Here is a 13,212-nt window from a genome sequence, read left to right as displayed (position 1 = left end):
TAAAGGGTTATTATTGAACTACTGCATCAATCTCATATTACAATATGGGCTCCTTCTTATTATGAGTGCGTTAATCTTCCTGTGTTTAAGATATCGTATGTCCGTTAATTAATTGAGCTACTGACAACCCAATTAATTAACATCTGATTCCAAGAGTAGTACCACTCAACTTTATTATCATGCCGGACTAAGTCCACCTACAGGGTTAACATGATAATCCTTATGAACTCCTCAAGGGGACATCATCAACCTAAATAATTAGGACACAGTCCCTTCTATAATCAACCACACACCATATAAATAACACTATCTCCCAACTCATCGAGCCTATTGATTTAACGAATAAATCTCACCCATTGATAAGTTAAAGAAATAAATACTAAGTATACGTGCTTGTTATTATATAGCGATTAAGAGGGCGCACATCCATATTAACAGAGGTTCTATTCTTTTATGCAGTCAGTACAAATCGAACAACCTCAAATGATCCTGCTCAATACACACATAGTGTACTAGTGTAATTTTATAGTGAAGATAGACTAATACCAAATTACACTACCACCGTTCCAATGGTTTGTCCCAATCCATCTTGGGTGTGAGCCACTATTTATAATTTATAAGGAACCGATAACATGATCTTCTGTGTGGCACCGCACATCATGCTATCTACAATATAAATTAAATGGACAACTGCATTGACATATATATAAATATAAAATGCAGACATTTGAGCTCAGTGATTCTCATTTCAAAATATTTCAAAATAGATGTTCATACAAAAGCTAGGCTTATAGTATACATCCCAATAAGGATATCGTGGTTCTTCACACTTTGTCCGATCACGTGAAGCCCGTTGAGCAGTTCTTGTATCTGACCATGGAGCTGGCTAGCCGTCTCACCTTCCTACATTTTTATATTGTACAATTTATTAAGTAATAAATCACGTTTACTTATCTTCGTGTTGGACGTTCCATCGTTCAACTCGATCAGCTTTTTCCATAGTCCTTTGGCACTTGAGAATGGGTCGACACGGTTCAGCTCCTCCTTCGTTAGGCCGCACTGAAGTGTACAGGTTGCTCTGGCGTTTGCTTCTATATTCTTTATGAGTGCAGTATCCCAGTTCTCGCATGAAATTGGTTTGCCAGCGTTGTCCTTTGGAAGGTCCAGACCGGTTTTGATGATCATCTAGACTTAAAAATTTGTTTGGAGGTACGACTCCATCCGGCTCTTCCAGTAGCCAAAATCTTCTCCGATGAAGAGTGGAGGTCAGGCTGTACTGTAGCCTTCTTGGAGTGTCATAAAATCGACGATAAAACTTGCACACAAAATAAACAAAAATCTTATCCCAGGAATATATCCTGGATTAGTAGTGAGGTTTAAAATAAGAATAAAATACGATCTCAAGTGGTGTTGTACCAACTTCAAGAAAAATCTGATTACGAAAAATTGGATCGAAAGGCGCCAAAAATACCGACTCCGATCGACTCCGAAAAACTAAAAATCACAACGAAAGAATGCTTGACTGGTAGTTGCACCAAATTGAAGCAACCCCACTCTGATACCAATTGTTGGATCGAGACGCGCTAGAGGGGGTGAATAACGCTCATGGCTTTCACTTATCGTATTTGAAAACATTCGAGTAATGCAGCGGAAATAAATAAAGCAAACACACAGAAAGATCCAAGTATTTTTACTTGGTTCGGAGCATTGGGCGACTCCTACTCCAAGGCCCACGCTTCTTGAGTGTTTACTTTGGGCAACGACTATTATAGCGTAAAAAGTACAGTTTGAATATTACAATTAGTGCTGAAAAAGCTATACTGACAACTCTAAATGGAAATCTCGAAGCTTCGAGTCGTCGGGGACTTGTCATAGCTTAGCCGAGTCATTTCTTGAGCAACATACGAAGGATGAATCTCTTAGAATTTGATGTCTCAAGCTACCAGTCGAATACCCCTTATAAAGTCTGTTGGGGTGCCTTTAACCTCCTTGAACGTGCCCTCATCCATGCCGAGTTTGTCGCGCGGATGAGCTCTGAAGTTGTTGTCGCTGATCCACTTGAATGCACCTCCATACCCATTGAAAGTGCCTCCATACCCATTGAGGGCGCCCTCAAGCCTGTCTGAGGCACCTCAAGCCTCCATGAGGGCACCTCCATCTCCGCAGCACACACACTCCAGCCTTTGCACCCGAGGGGCCTCCAAGCTCCATGAGGGTGCCTCGGGTACTGTTCATCCGAGGCATAATGTGCTATTTTGTCCCTGCAAGATAGGTTAGTCCACAAGACAACAATATATCCTGCAAAACAAAGTTAGCACATAATAAATATAGCAACAGAAATATTTTGACAATCTCCGGACTGTCCAGTTCTGACTTAGGATTTTCGACCGAAAACCCTAGGTCGAACCGACACCTACTGTTCCCTCCGCGGGGAGCGTGTCCTCACCTACTCCACTCAGGAAAGCATACTTGATGCCAGTCCGGTCCTCCAGACTAACTGGACTTTCTGCTTAGGGTTACCACCCCCTAGGGTTTTCTGCCACCTAGGGTTACCACCCCCTAGGACCTAAGGTTGCCACCCCATAGGGTTTTCTTCCACCTAGGGTTACCACCCCCTAGGACCTAAGTCGCCATCCCTTAGGATTTTTCACCACCTAGGGTTACCACCCCCTAAGACCTAAGGTTACCGCCCCTTAGGGTTTATCACCTGCCTAACCGCAGTTAGGACTTTCCTACAAACTCATTCAACATATCAGATAACAAATAACCTTAACTTTGAATCCCTTTGCCATTATCAAAACTTGGGGTCGATCATCGGATGCTTCATGCACCAACAAAATCTCCACTGCTCGGAAGGAAGGAGCCGCCGAAAAGGGAGCGCCGGTGGTCGTGGACCCAATCTAGGGCACGAGGTTGCCACAGGGAGAATGACCATAGTGAGGCAGAAAGGGGCGGAGGTAGTAGTACGAGGGTCATTGCTCGAAGTGATGGGTCGGATCCGGTGGTCGATCAATGGATTTGTGCCAGCGAGGAGGAGTCCTAGCGCCGATGCTCGACGGGTATAGTGGATCAGAGATTAGGGCATGGCTCGGTGGGGAAAAGAATTAGCGAGAGGGAAGATGAGCGGCGATGGAGACGACTAGGGCACGGAAAAGAAAGGGAAAATGCAATACAAGGAAGAGAAGACATTGACTAGCGATTTTGTATGCACGGGAGAAGAGGAGGCATCGTGAGCGGCGATGGCGGTGGCGCGTCGGTTGGGGAAGAGAAGAAGAAGCGGCATGGGTCAGGGGAGTCGGCGAAGGCACGGGTGAGAAAACGGAGGAAAAGAAAGAAAAAGAAAAGAAAAAGAAAAAGAAAATTCAACTTTTTCTCGTTAAAATGGGGTAGCCTAAACAGGCTTTCCCATGGCCCAATATTTATCCCCGTAACCTACACCATACATCCTCCGAAAAATTCTCAAAAAATTTCCAAAAATTCTGAAAAATTCCTTTAATGTCATTCGCCTATTTAACCTTATTATTGGGTTTCAGTATATTACATTCTCCCCTACTAATAAAAATTTGGTCCCCAAATTTAGTTATCTACCATCAGCAAGTACTAGCAATAAATAATAGTATAAATACTGAACGAAAATTAACCTACATACCTCGGGTAAACAGATGGGGGTATCGAGCTCGAGTCATATCCTCGAGCTCCCAGGAAGCCTCCTCGTCAGAATGATGTTGCCATCCGACTTTAACCAGTCAGATAGTCTTGTTCCACAGCTGACACTCTTTCTAGTCCAGAATTCATACCGGAACCTCCTCGTAGGTCACGTCAGGCTGAATGGAAATTGGTATATCTGACAGAACATGTGTTGGGTCGGCTACGTATCTCCTCAGCATAGACACATGAAATATATCGTGCACGCCTACTAGAGCCGGTGGTAGCGCCAGACGATAAGCTACTGCTCCAATCCTCTCCAAGATCTGGAAAGACCCAATGTATCATGGAGCTAGCTTACCTCAGAGGCCAAATATCTTCACCCCTTTTATGGGTGAGACTCTAAAAAATGTTAGAATGTATACTAAAAGTCTAGCTTTTGTATAAAAATTTATTTTGAAATAAGAATTACATTGGTCAAATATCTACATTTATATGCTAAATGTAGTTGTTCATTTAATTTATATTGAAGATAACATGGTGTGTGGTGTCACATAGAAGATCATGTTATCAGTTCCTTATAAATTATAAATAGTTGCTCACAACCAAGATGGAATGGGACAAACCATTGAAATGGTTGTAGTGTAATTTGGTATTAGTTTATCTTGAATATAAAATTATACTATTACACTCTGAGTGTATTCAGTAGGACTATTTGAAGTTGTTCTTTTTATACTGACTGTAAAAAAAAAAGAACAGGATCTCTGTTATTATGGAAGTATGTACTCTTAATCATGATATAATAACAAGTACATGTACTTAATATTTATTTCTTTAATTTATCAAAGGGTGAGATTTAGTTCGTTAAATCAATAGGCCCGATAAGTTGGGAAATGAAATTATTTATATGGTGTGTTGTTGATTATATAATGAAACTGTGTCCTAGTGATCTAGGTTGGTGATGTCCCCTTGAGGAGCTCATAAGGATTGTCATGTAAACCCTACAGGTGGACTTACTCCAACATGACAATAAGGTTGAGTGATACTACTCTTGGAGCTAGATATTAATTAAGTGAGTTGTCAGTAACCCATTTAATTAATGGACATTCGATATCTTAAACACAGATAGATTAGCGCACTCATGATAAGAAGGAGTTCATATTGTAATATGGGATTGGTGCGGTAGTGCAATAATGACTCTTTAGTGGTATGAGTTATTATTGATGAACTTGAGTTGGGTGTTCGGGGCAAACACGGGAAGCTCAAGCTCATTGGGAGACGAAAACCAATTTCTCCTCTCGGTCCCTGTTGTAGCCTCTTATTTATAAAGCCTTGTATCCACCTTAAGTCCACTTCTTACCCAAGTAATGGGTCGGCCAAGCCTTTCTTGCAACGGGCCTACCAAGCATTATTTGGAGCCAAGAGGTGGCCGGCCCAAGAATATCTTGGTGTCCAAGATGTGGCCGACTATATAGGAATAGAAAAGGAAGTTTTAATCTTTCCTTTATAGCCATCCACAAAAGGATTTAAAAGAAAGATTTTAATCATAAAACTTTCCATTTTTTAGATCGATCACAGAATGAAAGAAAAGGGAGTTTTTATTTTGTTAAAAACTTTCCTTTTATGATGCTTTCCACATGGTTTTAAAAGAGAGTTTTAAATTTTAAAATTTTTCCTTTTATAGCTTTCTACAAAGGATTAAAAGAGAGATTTGAAATCTTTCCTTATTTGTAGTTATCTATAATGTTTAAAAGATATATTTTAATTTTTGATAAAACTTTCCTTCACTGTAACCATGATTTAAAAAGAGAAGTTTTAATTAATCTTTCCTTTTTTGTAGTTGTCTACATGTTTTAAAAGAGAGAGATTAATTTTAAAACTTTATTTTTGTTGACATGTACAATAGGAAATTTAAAAGAAGAGATTTTCATTGTTGTTAAAATTTTATTTTTTAAAGGGAGGCCACAAATAAGGAAGTTTTAATTATGTTTAAAACTTTCCTTCTTTACCATGACTAAGGATTATAAAAGAGAAAGAGAGGTTGCTTCATGAGATAACATAATTCTATTCCCTCCTCTCTTTTCCTTGGGTGGCTGGCCACTCTTCTTTTCTCTTCTCCCTTTGGTTTCTCTCCTAGAGGTCGGTGGCAATTGTCTTCCTTCTTTAAGCTAGGGTCGGTGGTACAAGAGAGGAAGCTTTCCACCCTAGAGCCGGCGGCAAGAGAGGAGGCTTTCTTCCTTAGGACCGGCGGCAAGAGAGGAAGCTTATATTGTTGTGGCCAGTGGCTTGGAGCTAAGAAAGAAGAAGAAGAGAAGGAAATTTCCTATTTTGGCATCTCTTTGTGGCTTGAGTTTCTTGGAGGAAAAGAAGTGGTTCGGGTGGAGTCATCTTGGTAGTCGTCGCCCACACGACGTCCAAGAGGAGGAGAGGAATACAATAGAAGATCAAGAGGTCTATAAGCTACTAAGAAAGCTATAACTAGTTATTTGTTTCTGCATCATAACTAGTTCATCTTCTTTGTATAGATCTTGAAAAACCAAACACAAGAGGCTATAGGTTTTAGGCTATCGTTTTTGTTATCGATTTTGTGTTTCGATTTCATGTTTCGATATTGTGCTTTTATTGAGGTCTCTGTAGTTAAACATAGTTTACTATAAAAAGTTAAATATCTGATTTCTTTAAAAAGCTGTGTCTAGGATGTGGTGGATGATCCCATACCCAAGAAGGCCTAGTGCCTCTCCATGTTTAACTTGGAAGCCGATCTTTGAAATAGATATTTAATTAACTTTTGTAATATGGTTTAACTTATGAAGAACACATCAGTTAAACTTGGAGTAAAAATGTTAAGTATCATTTCCAATCCAAGTTTAACTTCTGAAGGATAATTTGGATTAATAATGTTAAGCATCATTTGTAATCCAAATTTAACTTTAGTAGAGCTCACGGGTAGCTAGGATAGTTCTATGCTTGTACAAATTTTTGTACAGGGGAACTAGAATGATATTTCGAGTAGCAACCAACAATTAGTATCAGAGCTAGGTTTATGCCTCTGTGTGTTTGGTTTTTAGTTTAATTATGCACATGTCATACATATTTTAGGCATGAAAATAGTAGGATGCGCAAATAAATTAAGTCTGTGGTTGCAGACTCCAACTATTATGGCCTATTATGATTATGTATGATTGGGCCCTCAGACATGTTATGGACATTTTATGTGTGTGCATGAATGTATTTATTAAATATAGCAGGAGCTGTATTAGTTTTAGGATTTTACATTTTGTTCGATCTAGACTTTATGTACATTCCTTTGTGGAATATAGGATCGATATATGTAAAATTTTATTTTTGTCGCGGATCGTATCCTTGCGAGGCGTGGTGCTATTTGAGGACCAGAGGCGCAGCGAAAAAGGAAGCTCGATGGATGAGACGATATGAGCCTTAGGGCTGGCGGCTAGGTTTGACGACTGCTAGGGCTGGCGGCACACGGAGGACAGTGATGGAAGAGGCCATAATAGTTGGAAAATTATTTTTTCATATTTATTGCTTTTATTTGCTGTGATGTGTGCTTGTGTGAATGTTAAAATTCCTCGTTTCTAAATAACTAAGTGGGAGAGGAATTAATTAAATTCCATGATCTCCATTAATGGTTTGTAAGTGATGCATTCAAACTTGCGCGTTGGCTCTGAGTGCCTTCCTCACATCAGATTAGTTTGTTTACGGATCACTAGAACAAACTTCCTTAATGGATGATTATAGGAAATTATTTAGGAACGTGTGATCTTCTCTATCTGAAGGGGTACAATCCTATTTAATAGACTTAGTATCAAGTAATGGTATACACTTAGGCACATTTAATAGTATCCTCCCCATCGGAGTCACTACTATTATTTGTGTGACCGAAAAAAAACCAACTATTAATTTTTCATAAAGCTAGGTAAAACCCCCTCTTACAAATGATTGAATTTGTATACGTCCACACTATCGTGGCATACAAAATTCATTGTGTTAGAGGTAATTTTATTTGTCATAAAGTTAGGTTGACAAAATAAAATTAATGGGTAAAATCTCCTCTTACAAATGATTGAATTTGTATACGTCCACACTATCGTGGCATACAAAATTCACGGTGTTTGAGGTAATAAAGTTAGGTTGATAAGATAATTAATGGGTAAATCCCTCCTCTTACAAATGTTTGAATTTGTATACGTCTACACTATCGTGGCATATAAAATTCACGGTGTTTGAGGTGTTGGTGAATTTAAATGATATTGTTTGAGGAATCAATATTATTTTAAATTCTAAGGTTTTGACCAAATATTTGATCGAAGATAGACCAACTATTAAATTTATTTGTCAGAAAGTTAGGTTGACAAGATAATAAAATTAATGAGTAAAACCTCCTCTTACAAATGTTTGAATTTGTATACGTCCACACTATCGTGGCATACAAAATTCACGGTGTTTTGAGAAGTTGGTGAATTTAAATGATATTGAGGAATCAATATTATTTTAAGGTCTTGACCAAATATTTTGTGATTCTTAGGATTTTAAATGGTTTTCAATTCCCTAGCTATTATATTAGAAGAAAACAAACTTACTAGTCCCAATTATATTGATTAGAAACAAAAGGTAGGCTGTCCTCACAAAAATAAGCACAATAAAGGTGTATCTTATTCATTAGTTGTTGAAACATGTTTAGTGGTGTTATCTACCGGTACATGGTGTGTAGATACGAGAGCCACTGATCATGTCTACAATTCATTGCAGGGATTCCAGGAAACCCGACGACTACATGAAGGGGAAATCACCGTACCAGCAAAGAATGCAATCACAGAAGAACACAGATAGTTTTACTTCGTTCGGAGCCTAGGTCGACTCCTACTCGAAGGCCCGCGATCCTTGATCGCTTTCGGTGGGCAACACTTATAAGTACGAAAAGGAGTACAAGATTTACAATCAGTACAATAATTAAAAACAAGTTTACCGACGACAGAATCGTAATCTCGAAGCTCCTGGTCGTCGTGGACTTGTAACAGCACTTCAGGGTCGTTGAATGAGCAGCACGCAGCATAAGGATTGCTTGGAAGTTCTTTTTTGAAGCTGCTGGTCGAGACCCCTTATAAAGGGGGTTCAAGGCGCCTTATACTATTCACCAAGGCGCCTTGAACGAGCCGAGTCACCCGCGTGGATCAGCACGGACCTGGTCGAACTCTATCTGGTTTAAGGCGCCTTCAGCCTATCCAAGGCGCCTTCAACCTCCGGTTCAAGGCGCCTTGAACCCCATTCAAGGCGCCTCCAGTCTGCTGCGCTGGCCTCTTCCTGGCTCGCACCCGAGGCGCCTCGGACACTGTTCATCCGAGTCCTTCTTTGTGTTTTTGGTACCTGCAAGTATGTTAATCCAAAGATACCTGCAACACAAAGTTAACACAACATAATAGTATGAATATGAAATTATGACAGTCTCCGGACTGTCCGGGTCTGACTTCGGGTTTCCAACCGGAAACCCTAGGTCGACCCGACGCCTACTGTTCCCTCTACGGGGAACGCGTCCTCACCTACTCCTCTCAGGAGATTTTACTTGTTGCCAGTACGATCCTCCAGATCGACTGGACTTTTGCTCGGCACTCGATGCTCCCGGACTTTCTGCTGAACATCCGCTTCACCGGCCAGTTCAGACTTTCACCTGGTTCGCGACACCAGGACTTTCCACCTAGGGTTACCACCCCCTAGGACTTTTGCCTGAAGCCATCGACCTGCCAAGACTTTCCGCATAGGGTTACCACCCCCTATGACCTAGGGTTACCACCCCCTAGGGTTTTACCTTGCCTAACCGCAGTTAGGACTTTCCTGAAACACTCAGCAAAAGCTGTCAGATAACAAAGCACCTTAACTTTGAATCCTTTGCCATTATCAAAACTTAGGTTCGATCGTCGGATGCTTCCCGCATCAACAATCTCCCCCTTTTTGATTATGGCAACACGTAATTCAAAGTTAAGAAAAACAACATATGTAATAACTGCACAAAGTTAACCAAGCTTAAGTAAATAAACTTCAAATGCAATAGAGGTTAAGCTGGAAACTTTGAACTTTGACATATTAGACTCCCCCTTAATAAAAGCCCTCCTTTTATCAAATACTTTGAATTTAACTTTAATTTACCTACTCTCTGCTTTTATTAAATACTTTGATTTTTCCATTAACTTTAAATCTACTCTCCCCCTTTGCCATATATCAAAAAATAAACTAGTTTGAAAGTAGATTTGTATTTTTCTGAAGGAAAATTTTCAAAAGAGGGAAAAAGAACAAAAAACGACTTAGCTTTTTGAGTTTTGGAATTTTCTAAATTTGAAAATACTTAGCTATATATTCAGCTTCAAAATGATTTGTATTGAGAAAATATTTTGCCAAATAGCTAAGTTTAGAGTACAATCTAACTAAGTGTAGTAAACATATTCTTAAAATTAACTAAGTTTGAAGATATGAGTATTTGAATTTTCAATAAAATGTTTTTAATAAAAAGTTTTGCTTAGAAGTTATAAAATTTGAGGTCACTTTAAAATGTTATAATTAGTTTACTAGATTTGAAAAATAGTTGAATATTCAATTTCATGGTCAAGTTTTTGAAAAAACTGTAAATGAGTTTTGAATACTCATTGTGAAGAAAATTAACAAAATATTTATTTTTAGGGCAGAGGGAGTAGTAGGAGTTTGTTTTCAGTCCAAGCATGAGTCAAATTAAATTATTAAGTTTAATTTGATTAAGTATCAGAGCCCTAAAATAATCAGGTAAAGTAATTTGATTAGAACCGTAAAGTATAATCATGCTTAAATTGAAACACACTTTTCCCAACTGTCTAACCTTTAGCTACTTGCTGATTGCCTAGAGGGCAGTAGCTTTCACATGGTTAGTCAAATTAAGTCCATTTGGTCCAGTTAGATTTGTCTAGAGCTGGAAGACTTGACTTGATTAATATTTATGATGTGTTTAACGCCCAGACTCATATTGATGCACAAATATAAGCATTCCTGAGTCCAGGCTGTACCCTATGCATCTCACGCCATACTAAGTTTTTCAAACACAAGTAAGGTAGACCTAGGTGTTTGTGAGATGCTCTGGCTTTAATCTAGGGGAACATGATATCTAGGGGAAAGCCTAAGCTAAATCCAGAATTTTTTGAAACTTCTAAGAAATTAGAATTTTGAAATAAGTATTTTCCTAGAATTTTAAAAGTAAATGATAAGTGAACTCAGATTTTGTGAAACTGAATAAGCATGCAAATAAGTACATCCACAGAATAAGGAAGTCTAAACAAGTGAGACAACAATCCACAGAATAATGCATAACAAAGTCATATCAACTAGCAGGATCATCTGCTCGAGGAGAGCTAGCTGGAGGATCATGGGGCTGCTCAGGTGCAGGCTGACCTAGCCGTCGTATCTCGTCACGAAGGGACGTAAATCCGGCAGCCATCTCGGATCGAATAGAGAGAACTATCCGTCGTGTCTGGATGGACTCAACCTCGAGTCGAGCTAGTCTGTCCTCGACGGAGAGTGAGGAAGAGGTCGAAGGTCCAGCTGAGGTGGATGGTCTGGCAGACGGAGAGGGATCTGCGAAAAGATCCTCGGCTAAGAGATCAGCCCACTCCTCTCCCTCGCCTGGTAAATCCTCGGCTGCTGGAGCGATAGGGGCAGCTGCCTGCTGTGGTCGGCCTATCCATGCTAGAACTCCATCAGCTGTGATATCGGCACTGGCTAGTCTACAACTACGGGATCCTAGCTCATCATATATAGTAAGAGGAATGACTGCTCCTCTGGTCACATCTATACCCTCTATAGTCGAAAAGAAGCGTGTCAGAATATGACAATAGGGCATGTGGACTATCTTGGAAGTGACTGTCCCAGATGCACAGATAATGTTCTGGAACATATGCAGGGCAATATCGATATCAAATCGATGACACAAGGCGTACAAGAAGAATGCGTGTGAAGATCTCATCTTCGGGACATCCCGGGATGAGATCGGCAGAATACATGCTGTCAGGACCCTATACATCACGTAGTCCTGAACCCGAAGAGTAACTGACCTGACCTCAGTCAAGTCAGCAGGTCTCGCTTCCCCAAGGAAATACGTATAGATAGTATCTAACGTAATGTGGGAGTAAGGATCGCCAAATGGCAGATCCCTACTGGGGTAGCATAGAAAGGTAGACTCAGAAGCCCTAAGTCCTAGGGTGGTGCGTAGCAGAGTGGGAGTAAGCTCAATGTCCACGCCAGAGACTCTAGTGCTGTACCTATTATCATCAACCCTCTCAAGGTTGTGATAAAACTGTGCACATAACTCCTGGTTTACTGTATCGGTGCAATAAACCAATTGATCCAGTTGATAGTGTTCTATCATTTGAATAGTTGGTTGACAATACTGGGTAAAAAAAATCTTATTTACATATCTAGGTTTGATAGGTTCAAAGGTGTAATTGGCAAAGGTATCCCTAAGGTGTATAGTTGGGAATCGGATATCTGCTGATGGAATTCTAGCTGGATTAAGGTCAATATGTCGGCGTTTCCTAATTTTTAACGATTTTATCAAAAAAATGACAGAAATAAGCAAAAATTCTAAGTAAAATATGATTGAAAGGGATTAGGAGTATACCTAGGAGGCATTGTCACGTAGAGAGGAAAAAAAAACCGGTTGAGGGCGCCTTAGATGGGAAGAAAGCACACGATTATCGTGTGCTCGGCGTCGGCAGAAAACGAACAGAGAAGCTTCTGTTCGTTTTGATATAAAGTGTTGAAGGCGCCTTGAACCAAGGTTGAAGGCGCCTTATACACGTTGGAGGCACCTTGGTTTGATCCGAGGCGCCTTAAGATGAAGCGGCGGGAATTTTCCCGCTGCTTGCTAGGGCGCCTCCTTTCGATGGGAGGCGCCTTAGATAAGCTCCACGTTTTTTTTTTTTTTTAAATTAGTTAAATTTGAAAGAAAAAAATAGTTTTGAAAAATAATTTTGAATTTGAGTTTTTAAAAATAATTTTTAAATTGAGTTTTAAAATAATTTTGAAATTGAGTTAAAAATAATTTTGAAATTGAGTTAAAACATAATTTTGAAATTGAGTTTTAAAAATAATTTTGAAATTGAGTTTTAAAAATAATTTTGAAATTGAGTTAAAAATAATTTTGAAATTGAGTTTTAAAAATTGAGTTTTAAAATAATTTTGAAATTGAGTTTTAAAAATAAATTTGAAATTGAGTTTTAAAAATAAATTTTGAATTTGAGTTTTTAAAAATAATTTTGAAATTGAGTTTTAAAATAATTTTATATATATATATATATATATATATATATATATTTTTTTTTTTTAAATAATTTTGAAATTGAGTTTTAAAAATAATTTTGAAATTGAGTTTTAAAATAATTTTGAAGTTGAGTTTTAAAATAATTTTGAAATTGAGTTAAAAATAATTTTGAAATTGAGTTTTAAAATAATTTTGAAATTGAGTTTTAAAAATAATTTTGAAATTGAGTTTTAAAATAATTTTGAAATTGAGTTTTAAAAATAATTTTGAAATTG

The sequence above is a fragment of the Zingiber officinale genome, chromosome 5B (genome assembly GCF_018446385.1).
Source record: "Zingiber officinale cultivar Zhangliang chromosome 5B, Zo_v1.1, whole genome shotgun sequence".
Taxonomy (NCBI): Eukaryota; Viridiplantae; Streptophyta; class Magnoliopsida; order Zingiberales; family Zingiberaceae; genus Zingiber; species Zingiber officinale.
Note: the sequence above shows the minus strand (reverse complement) of the source record.